General features: G+C 40.7%; 1 protein-coding gene across 1 annotated transcript in view; it reads right to left on the reverse strand.

Annotated features, from left to right (window-relative positions):
- Positions 1–9,191, reverse strand: part of LOC126354084 (epidermal growth factor receptor substrate 15 homolog) — a 149,376-nt gene extending 140,185 nt beyond the window's left edge. Inside the window, exon 1 of the mRNA XM_050003464.1 lies at positions 9,011–9,191. The gene's annotated coding sequence lies outside the window, so the exon portion shown is untranslated. The remainder of the gene's footprint in view (positions 1–9,010) is intronic.
- Positions 9,192–10,987: the final 1,796 nt, after the last annotated feature.

Below are 10,987 nucleotides of genomic sequence, written 5' to 3' on the forward strand. Positions count from 1 at the left end.
AAGCTACAGTACATTACAGTGTAAGGAAGCAGGAATCACAACCCTGGGAGCAGCGTCCTCCATAGATAACAAAAGAACCCTGTCAAACATAGAAAGATGGTGCTGGTGGGAGAATTAATTACACAAGGTATCCAAGGCAAAGCCCATGGGCTTTGCCGGGCAACGGTGCTGCACAAAAGAGAGGATCCATCTAAGTACGGGATCTGCAGCAATGGCCGATGCTATCATGGCACTAGTGATGGGAAAACCATCGACCGTGATCCAGTTCTCAGTATCCAAATAGAAACAAAGCAACTCATCCTGATCGAATGCTGGGTTCTGACTGATCTGAAGGTAAGATACAGCATCGACGTTGGCGTGTTGTGCCGTTGGCCCTGTAATGGATCTAATAGTGATAACAGGAGAGGAATAGAGTCCATTACTGCAAACAGTGCACTGCCCTGTCCAGCACAGAAGCTGAAGGGCTAAAAAGAGTAGCCAACAGCTTGTGATCCGTGATTAAATGGAACTTAGAACCATACAAGAAGAACTGAAATTTCTTGAGGGTAAGCACAATCACTAAATCCTCCTTTTCAGTCTGATAATACCACTGCTTATCAGGAGTTAAAGTCTTAGAAACATACACAATGGGTCGTTCATACCAGTCTGTGTATCTGTGCATTAATGCATGCCAAGACAGTGCTGAGATGCATCTGTAGCCAACATGAGATGCTGACTCGACCGAAAAGGAGCCAGACACAGGGCAGAGTGGAAATTAGATTTTAGCAAAGCGAAAATTCAATCACAAGCTGGGGACCAGAAAAAAGGCTCATTCGTATGGAAAAGCATGTGAAGGTGTTAGGCGATAGTTGATGCATCTGGTAAGATCTTATGGTAGTATGCAACTTTACCTAGAAAAACACGCAGTTCCTTAACGGACGTTGGCCACTGAAAAGCCACAATTACTTCGACATGGTGACGCAATTGTTTGACCCCTGTGCGAAAAACCTCAATTGACGGCTGAAAAATTTCAGATTTGGTAAGACTGCACTTGAGACCCGTAGACTGCAAAACAGAGAAGGTGGTCTTCAGTGGAAACACCTGAAATAATGATATTGTCATTGTAACTGATGCAGCCAGGTACAGAGACTATCAGCTGTCCTTAAAAAATGCTGAAAATTGTGAGCCTCCTAGAGACACCAAAAGGCAAGCACTGATATTGATACAGACACTTAGTGGACCTCATCCATGGGGAGCTGGAGGTACACTTCCGAAAAATCAGTCTTGGAAAAGTAGTGGCCACCTGACACTTTTGCTAGCAACTTGTCAGGGCATAGCAAATGGTAGGTATTTATCATGAACTGTACATCAATCATGACACTGAAGACGCGACAGAGGCGAAGCTTACCGGTAGATTTCTTAATGATGACCAGTGGTGCAGCCCATTCACTGGAGGAAATAAGCCGAATGACATCGAGTGACATCAAATGGCCTAATTTGGCCTTGACAGAGTCGCGCAGCGTGACTCGCACCTGAGGAAAATGAGGGCGAGCAGACTCTTTCATGATAATGTTGGGCTGAAAACCAGTAGCACAATTGAGCCCAAGAATGTACCTCATCGGCAATGGAGAAATGGAAAGCATTAAACGTATTTAACCTGAACAGATCTGCAGTATAGGAATGATCTACAACAAAGTGACAGGGTGAAAAACAGACTTGAAAGTGACAGGAACAGAGAACTGACCTAGGATCAGAATCTGCTGTTTATTGCAGCTAACCAACTTCTGTAAAACCTGTGTGATCCAAGGGGAGTCCAAGCCCAGGTACATTTGTGCATTTAATAAAGTCACTGCAGCTTCTGTGTACACTTACATTTTTAGTGGCTCATTACACATTAGCAAGCCAATACACAATTTATTCAGGGAAACAGTCCTTGTTGAGATATATATTTGTCCATCGGTACCATTGTGTCCACCATGTTTGAAGAGGAATTACACACCAATGCAATGTGGCCTTCCTTTGACACTTGCTCACCGCACAATGCTTAGGGCACACAGCATGTTGGATGAAGTAGTACGTGCTGTGGCCGTAACTGCCACTGCCGCATGTGACGCTGAGTGCAAGGTTGTACTGCTGCAAAAGCTACCCTGTCATCTTGAACACTTGCAGCATGCCTAACAGGGGTTGACTTCACGACTTCTGATACCTCCTGACATGCAGCATCCTGATCGCCTGCGGCCTGTGCCACATCACAGGACAGTGATAGATTGAGCATATCTGTAAGCATTGGATTCTCACACTGAATTGCTTTTTCACAGACTTCCCTATCCACAGCCAGAAGAATAATACACCATGCACTATGTGATCAGCGTAGGATTCGTGATGGGTACTAGTGAAAAATTTACCTGAGGGCTCAACCCAGGTGCTCCCGCAGCCCAATCTTTGTAAGATTGGTCTGAGCATTTCTGACAACAGTAAAATTCTACACGCATTACAATGAAATGCATTCTGCACTGCAATAGGTTGAGAGGAGCTTGCACATTTCAGCAAACAATATGCTGGCTGGTTCTTGCAAAGGCACAAGTTGGCACAACTGATAAGTGTATGGCGAAAGCTAGGAAAGAAAGAAAGCCCTATTTAGCTTTTCAACGCCCACGTGAAAAATCTGGGGATTTTGGCATAACCATGCCTTGTAGGAGTCCCAATCTTCAGCCGATTGATTGCATGCCAGAAAGGGTGATGCTTGCACTGATGGGAGAGTAGCCTGCCGTGAACACGCTGATACCACTTGATGTAAAGCAGTGGCGAGATTCTGCTATTGCTCTGAAAAAGTGTGCTACTGGGCAATGATACATTGGAGTATTCCTTCCATTGAGACATTCGTCGCATGACTTAGCACATACGCTAACATTAAGAGAAAACATAACCACCACTCGTCATCAAGTTTGCTATACAAAGAACAAACACGATTTATGGAGCAATTGTGATCACTTAAATAATAATGTTTCTTTAGTGGCTCAACAGAGCACACCAGGGGCCAGACCCAGGTGGCCTGTGAACTGTATGGACACACAACCTCTGAAATCACATGCGTCGATGCCCCACACGAATCTCGCAAAATTATTGTGATGAAAAAATCAGAGAAATTAGAGCTGATAGAAAAGATTATCGACACTCATTTGCCCACTGATTATTCAGAAATGAAACAGAGAAGAGAGAACCTACATACTGTAAGGTGGCTTGCGGAGGATTGACGGAGATGCAGTAACATATTAACTAATATATAAAAAGGAAAAGTCAACTGAGAAAATTATAAGAATGTACAGCTACCCAGTAACTACGGTCCAGAAATGGAACACTTAGTACTGCTGATAAGCAAATAAGAAAAATATGACAAAATTATCATAGCTTTTGAAACTACCATTGTGATGATGAGGGGATCTCGAGATTAACTTTGTTTCTCTCATCCTCACAACAGGTTTCTTCCACTCATCTTATGATCTGAGTGATCTGCCCTTCCTCTTTAACCTTCCCCAAGCAATCCTCCTTTCAGTTTGCAAAGGAAATTAACAGTTGCAAAAATTAGGACACTTTCTTGTACTTTTGTACATTTCTATCAGCAGTACTAAGAATTCTGGCCACCGAAGATAATTACTGGCTAACAATGCTATCTCATAATTTTAGAGATTAACTGATGCAGCAAGTAGCATGTTCATAACACAAGTAATTTTGTATGGAATGGTATGAAAAGGTATGTTCAGGCAGAAATAACTTTGACTTTTAGTAGTCACAGAGGAATATATGAGCAGTTTCCATTATACCAGGATCTTTGAAGACTGGGTGTATCCAACAATCATGCCTTTTCCCAAACAGAGATGACAACCCTGACCACGTACAAGACAGTCTTCAGCCATGATCTTGTTGAAGGAATGCTGATGGGATTTGCCTGAAATAATTTAGGAAAACCGAACTCGCGATGACCAGACAGGGCTTGAAATTCTGTCTTCCCAAATCAGAGACCAGTGTCTTAACTAATACACTACCTCGTTCGGTTTGTATTTGCAGATAAATTCGCACCAATAACCCTGCTGCCTCGTGCTTCCCCATATCTCCTCTCCTATCTGTCTGGACATATCAATAGATGATGCCACATTATCGATACACCTCGCTACACCTGCATCCAGCGGGCTTGCATCTCCAGTTAGGAAGTCACATGAGCACACCAGCTGGCCTTTTATGGCCAAGCAGCCATAGGTCCAAACTCACTTCTGTTCACTATCTGACGTAAACCCCCTCCATAGCTAACTGAACTATGGGCAACAAATTTGCACTACGTTGGTTATTCCTGGTCTTGTTGTTTTCCAAGCAGAAGGCCAGGGATAGTTGTCTAGGAACAAGAGTGAAAAATGAGCAGTTTTTGCTCATCATGATGGGTCTGAGTCTTCCTGCAGGTGTAGTAAGGTCCGCAGATGATTTTAGTGTCGCGGTAAACGTTTTGGGAAGTGGCAGATCAATTAGCAGTGGACATATACACAGTACTTTATTCATTCAACCTGATTCTTCCCGGAACATGAACAAGTCTTTAATTATTCCATCCAGCTACTACTGCCATTCAAGTGCATTTCATTCTTTTCATAATATTCCAGCACCGCAGCTGTAGGCAATTGTGTATGACAAATGGTGCAAATGTACTGTCCAGGAGACACTATGTCGCGCTAGTGCCTCTAGTATGTGAGGTGAGCTGATACAACAGGATGCAGCCAAGGGCATCAACCAAGACCATTGGCACAGCCAGGGAACTGGCCGGGGTCAACCTGTAGCTGCCAACTGGAGAAGGGTGGCACAGTGTTGTCTGCCCAGGCTGGACAGACAGGCAGATATCGCTTGTTTGTGACCCCGTGGAAGCAGAGTTAAGCTATGGCTCCAACTGATACAAACTGGACATCAGTTTCTGCCCAGCTAGTCAAATGATGATGAACTGGTTGCGCCGTAGTTAAATACAGCTTCCCCCTCCTGATTCCACAGTAATATCAGTGTTTTTGGGTCGTTTCCAAGCATCTGGTGTATGTCAATATCCAGAAGGTGTGGCATAACTGGCAGTAGGTCAGCCAAACCGCACTGATTATGTGGTGCTGGGCCATTGCCTGGTTTTGGCACTTGTAGTTTGATGACACAGGAGCTGATCATGCAGTTCAATGATCAGCACCTGACGTCTGGCTATGACCTAGTAGCAGGATCTGATCTCTGCATCAGGCTCTCCAATAGTTTTACCCTATTACATATGAATGAGCTTGCTTGGGAGTTGTGTATAGTTGTGTCCACTTACCACTATTAACTTCTATTTTGGTGGGCTGTGATACCATTCAACAAACTGATTATTTTCAGCCTCTCCTACAAGTGGTTTTCACTACAACAATTCAAGTTATGCTACTGCTGATTACGTCATTTGTAGTTCTGGACAAGCGTAGGATCTGCATACTTACAAAGAATACATCATTTATTTTCTGTATCAGTATAATAAACAAGTGTTAATAAATAACTTTTATGATCTAAATTGGAGACTACAAATAAATATAAATTACAATGTAGCAAGGGTATTTTAGTTGGCACCTTTTTTTAATCAATCCATGCTCTTAGTTTTCTAAGCAACCTTTATCTGTGTAGTATGCATCACTGAAGGGGTATATTTTGACTGCATTTTTTTAGTCAATGTATTTCAATTTTTCATTTAGTCTTCGTTAGTATATGTGAGTCCAAATGAATCTTCCTCCACAATCATATGTAGAACTGACTAATATTTCTCCTGATGTGCACACTGAGTGACAGCTCCATTCATTTACTATCGTAAGGATACCAATTTATTTAACGTTTTTTATAATGAGCCTGACTGCTACTTTTGGTTTTTATTCTTAAGGGGCATTTCAGCTGTTTGAAAATTATGTCAACATTTTATGCACTTGATCCAAAGAGAACAACCACAAAGCTAAGAAATGAGTTTAAAGATTTATCACTTGTGTTTAATGTGACAGAGTTGTTTACCCTCTTGAAGCTGAAGTTTATGCTATCCTTTTCCTTATGTTCAGCATCAGTTCATTACACTCTACCCAACTGTGAACATCCTTAAGTTTCCAGTTTCCTACTAGGAAAGCAGTGACTATATTGTTGCTTTAATCAGCAAAAGAGAATTTTTCTCCATGTCTTACACTATCTGCAAAGCTATTCACTTTTATTATGACTAAAAATAATCACAAAATATTGTCCTGTCAATACAATTTTGGCTCTGATACTTATTTCACTGAGTATTTATCAGCATTGGAAGTATTCGCCATCTCTATCTTTTGACTCTATTTTCCGGGTATGACTGGCCCCCCTATTAGCTCTCTCTCTCTCATACCTATAGTCGAGTTGGCGTAAACTGAACTATAACAGCTGGCAGCGCTTTCGCCAGCTTTCAAGTACTGAGTACAAACAGCTGCAGGCAAATAAAATAATAGCTGCCTACAGAACTCCGGCAACACTGAGGCGTTGCCACAGAGATTTACAAAATCACATAGTGCGACAGATTACAATAGACATGCGGAACTGCTGTGACCAGCCCACTGCGACTGTCAGCTATAATGTTCCTAATTTGTTTAGTAGTATTTTGTTGTCAACAGTGTCAGAAACCTGAGACAGGTTTAAAAATTTGCCTGTAGTACAGTCTTCCTTATCAAGAGCTTCAAGTACAGTACTTCTGATGTAAAGTCTGTCATGGCTGATACTGTACTTGTGCTATTTTAGAAATCAACTGTGTTTCATTAAGAAGGCTGTATTCATTCCGGTATCTCATTAGTGTGTCTTTCATATCTGGTCCTACTATTTTTAATTTAGTTTTTTAGCATTTTCTGCATTCCTTTTCTTTAATAGAGAGACAACTCATGTACTTGATACATTCTCAACAATAAAGCAACTAAAAGACTTCGCACACCTACCTTTTATTTATATGTAAATGGTAATCATTGCACAAACCAAGGGCTTGAAATACACAGAGTGAAATTTCAACATCTTAAGTGATACCAAAACTCACCATGTCTCTGTTCAGATGAAGCTTCTAGCATTGCATGGTTTGGCATATCAAGTCACTTAAAAAATCAAATAATCTGTCTACTAAAACTGAAGGTGTAGAATTATTATGATAGAAAATTCTAAATATTTTTATTTCCTTCCATCAGCAGAGTAATGTGGTGTTATTCAGTACCACCAAATAATGTTAAATTTTTTTCGTAACAACTAGCTACATCCATGACCTAAAATCTCCACACATCTTGCATGTTATTAAGATGCATGTTAGAATCCAGAGTAGGTCGACGAAAAGCATGGAGTATTGGCATCTGTGACACAGACATGACTAATGCATGCCCAATGCCAAAAGCTGCATCGAGGCAGAAAGTGGGGCTCATCACCCTCTGCATTCAACATAGGAGCTGCTTTTTATCCATACCTACCTCAACCCTGCCTAATTTTGATATGCAGCATTTAGTAGCACAGGTGATTCTGAATAATAAAGGTGCACCCATGGTCAAATTGGAAATGATTAGAGGCCCAATAAAAGTGCAACAGGAATAATGTATCAGATATCTTGGTCATTTTGCTTAGGCACCTGACTGTATTAACATATTTGAGGTTTCTCACTCACACCCATCAGAAGATTTAGTACATAAGACTTACTAATAAACAGCACACAGTTCTCAAATGAAGTTACGCCTTGTGTATTAAGAACCTCATCTGTATTTGAATAAAATCCTTTAAGGTGGTCGGCAGTGTCATTATGAGACATTAAAACTACAAAGGTGACGTTTAGATAGTCTTTGCACCTCTGAAGCAAATTCACAGTTTCATAATTCATACTACGACACATCATAACATGGTCTTGTCAGCCATATGGAGCATGAACACAAAAAATCATATGCAAAAAATTAAGATAATTAACAGAGTGAAGACTCAAAATACAGTGATGAACAGGAAGCAAGACACAGTGATTGCTTCAATTTTAAAGTTAGAAAAATATGCATTTACAGTGAGACATCATGCCGTAAATTTTGATAAGTTTGACTGTGTAAGTGCTATGTTATCAAATAACAGTGATAACACCAAATGAGAAAATGTCTCAGCCGTTGAAAACCAGGCTTATTGTGAATGGCGAAAGTGAAAATGTTACCTTGAGTGTAGTGTTTGCGAAAGACATAAAACTTCTACCTTCTGAGGAAACCTAAAGGCACTGTAACAGAACAATACCTACTAAAAAATAACTATGCCTCATTTCCCAGTTGCATCAGCTATCATTTCATTCTATGGGTCTATTCTGCAGGATGCATGAATGTGTTGCAGTTACACATGAAAGCAGTGTGGATAATTACTTCTGGCGAAAAGGATTGGATCTAAAACTGTTAGGTGCTAATTAGCATGGTCATCAGCAACCTTTCACAATTCTGGCAAAAAATGGACCTTGTAAACCCATGTCAATGTGGAGTTATGATAGTTTACGGTCAATGTCTGTTCAACTTCATTATTCATGTGAAGCTTAACTATAACACATACGGGAAGGGACATCGAAGTTACCACCACAACACCAGTAATCAAGGGCAGCACTGTCGACTAATCAAGACACAAGACTGTTTGCCAGAGGTGCCCACCACAGCCTACGACATATGTCAGATTCTGGTCGTACTTTGTAAGATTACAATAACGCCCACTCTATTGTTGTAGTTGTTTTGTCTATTGTCATATGACAAAGTCAATTTAGTCGTAACTTATCTACCATTGGTAATGACTGGTACTCACATCATATACAACCTACAAAAAGGTCACGTGTATATCTCGTCAAAAGAGATTTTTGATTTATCCTGTCATACCACAATATATAAACCTGCATTTTTGTTTCTCTTGTGTCTTGGTAAATTGAATGTTCCTATATTTAATTATTCTATAATAAGCAAGAAACAACAACAGTACGATTTTCAAGGCCTAACTGAACTATTTTTTGGAAAGGTACCTGCTACCATCAGAAGAAACATAAAAACAGTAATTTCCTCGTTAGTGTTCGTTTTCTTCTGCACTCACTAGCTCGTTCTTTTGCACCAGAATAGAAAATCTTTATGAAATAATCCTTTCTTATTTTAGTATCCCATGTTTGAGTTACTCCAAGCAATGATTCTGATTTTGTTAACAGCAAAGTGCTCAGAGTGTTTGTTTATTCCAGCAGCCACTCTTTTCATTTCAAACATGGCGCTTCCTAAGCAACGACAATGTTACCAACAGAGCACGGAAATCACAGCAGACCGATGAGGGTAAAAAGAAGAAGGGAGATGGGGCTATAGACTTTGTTTTGAAGCCGAGTGGGTGGTACTTGCCGCCATCTTAAATAGCCCAAAACATTAGCAGATTACTGTTTGCGAATGCTTCTTGTTCATTATTTCTATCGTGTATGCGCGACAGCTGTAAATTGTAATGCTTATGTGAATAACATATTTGGCCGTTTGTACACTGTCAGGACAAGTCTAGAGATAGCTAAGCGAGGAATAGGCTAACCACAGGTTAACCTGGACTGCGTGTTGTACGAAGCCATTTTATTCCCCAGTTATTTCCGAAATAGCATTCATGTCTACTTAAGTTGACAACAACTGAAGAGCACACTGGGTATTTTGTGTGCGTCATTTCATATTTTCTTACAAGGGAAACTCCCAATCTCACTCCCTCAGATTTAATGGTAAAAAGACCCAGTGTATGTCAAAATCTGAACACAGACCAAGCACGAAAACAAGAGGAAGGTTCACTGAACTTTAAAAAAGAAGCAAAGTAACGGTGAGCGGTCGAAGTTTAAGACGTGCAACATCGAGCGACTCGCAATAACGCCGGCGTCGTGGTTACATCGTCACGGTGTTGGACTATGAAGCTGGAGATCGTGTTCAAACCTCCCTCATGGCCCCTTTTTTTCACAAATTTATGAACTGTCCGTCTGGTCATTGGTGTGTCTATTCTCCTTCTTTAGTCTTGGCAATTTTCATGCTATACTATGGTTTAACATATGAGTCATGTGTAAAAATATGTTACCATCACAATTAAATGTGATGAATAGTGGCAGCAGGTGAGTACCTCATAGACCTCTCTCAAACATGAAAACAAGAATTGGAATTGAAGAGTCAAAACCTCCACAACGGAACGCAAGAGGTACAACATGTGGTACTCCTATAGAACAGATGGAGAAGGTATGCACGTATGGTGGTCAATTCATTACACATTGCTGTTACAAACGGACGTTATACCACGATATAGTCACACATTTGAATACAGTGAAAAGACGTCAATGATCAGATGCACAGTTAATAATAGAGTGAAAAAAAGTGGGGCATGAGGGAGATTTGAACCCGGTTCTACCATTCCAGTCCAACATCATGACCACATGACCCCGACACCTCGTTCACTGAAACTCGCTCGATCTTGCACTTGTTGATCTTGGACAATTCACTACTTCTATTTTCCTTTTTCTGCCACAGTTCAGTACACCTTCTTCCTGTTTTCGTGCTTGATCTGTGTTGTTTTTGACAGACTGTCCACTGGGCCCTGTTACCACCAAATCTGAGGAGGGTGTGGTGGGGAGTTTCCCTTGTTAGTCGTCATCTGCAGCGTGTCAAACATGAGTAATAAGCGTGCCAGATCGCAAAAGTATTTGCTTGAGAACACTTTGAGGCTCATAGATACCGTAAATGAGATCAAGAGTGTAGCAGCAAACACAAAAACTGCTGTAGTCTCATTCAAAGAAAGTATAAGGACAAAACTTTTAAGTAAATTGTTAGGATACTTATGCATGTAAAAATATAACAATCCATCTTGAAATTAGTGAAAGGGTCAGGTATGTCGTTTGACCAGTAAGAGATCTGTCTAGATTTCTGAATAAAGTATGAGAAAATATATTACCAGATTCTGTTCGCAAATAACTTCACATAGATCGACAGAGCAGCTACAGCAGAGG

This window comes from Schistocerca gregaria, chromosome 3 (genome assembly GCF_023897955.1).
Source record: "Schistocerca gregaria isolate iqSchGreg1 chromosome 3, iqSchGreg1.2, whole genome shotgun sequence".
NCBI classification, from domain to species: Eukaryota; Metazoa; Arthropoda; class Insecta; order Orthoptera; family Acrididae; genus Schistocerca; species Schistocerca gregaria.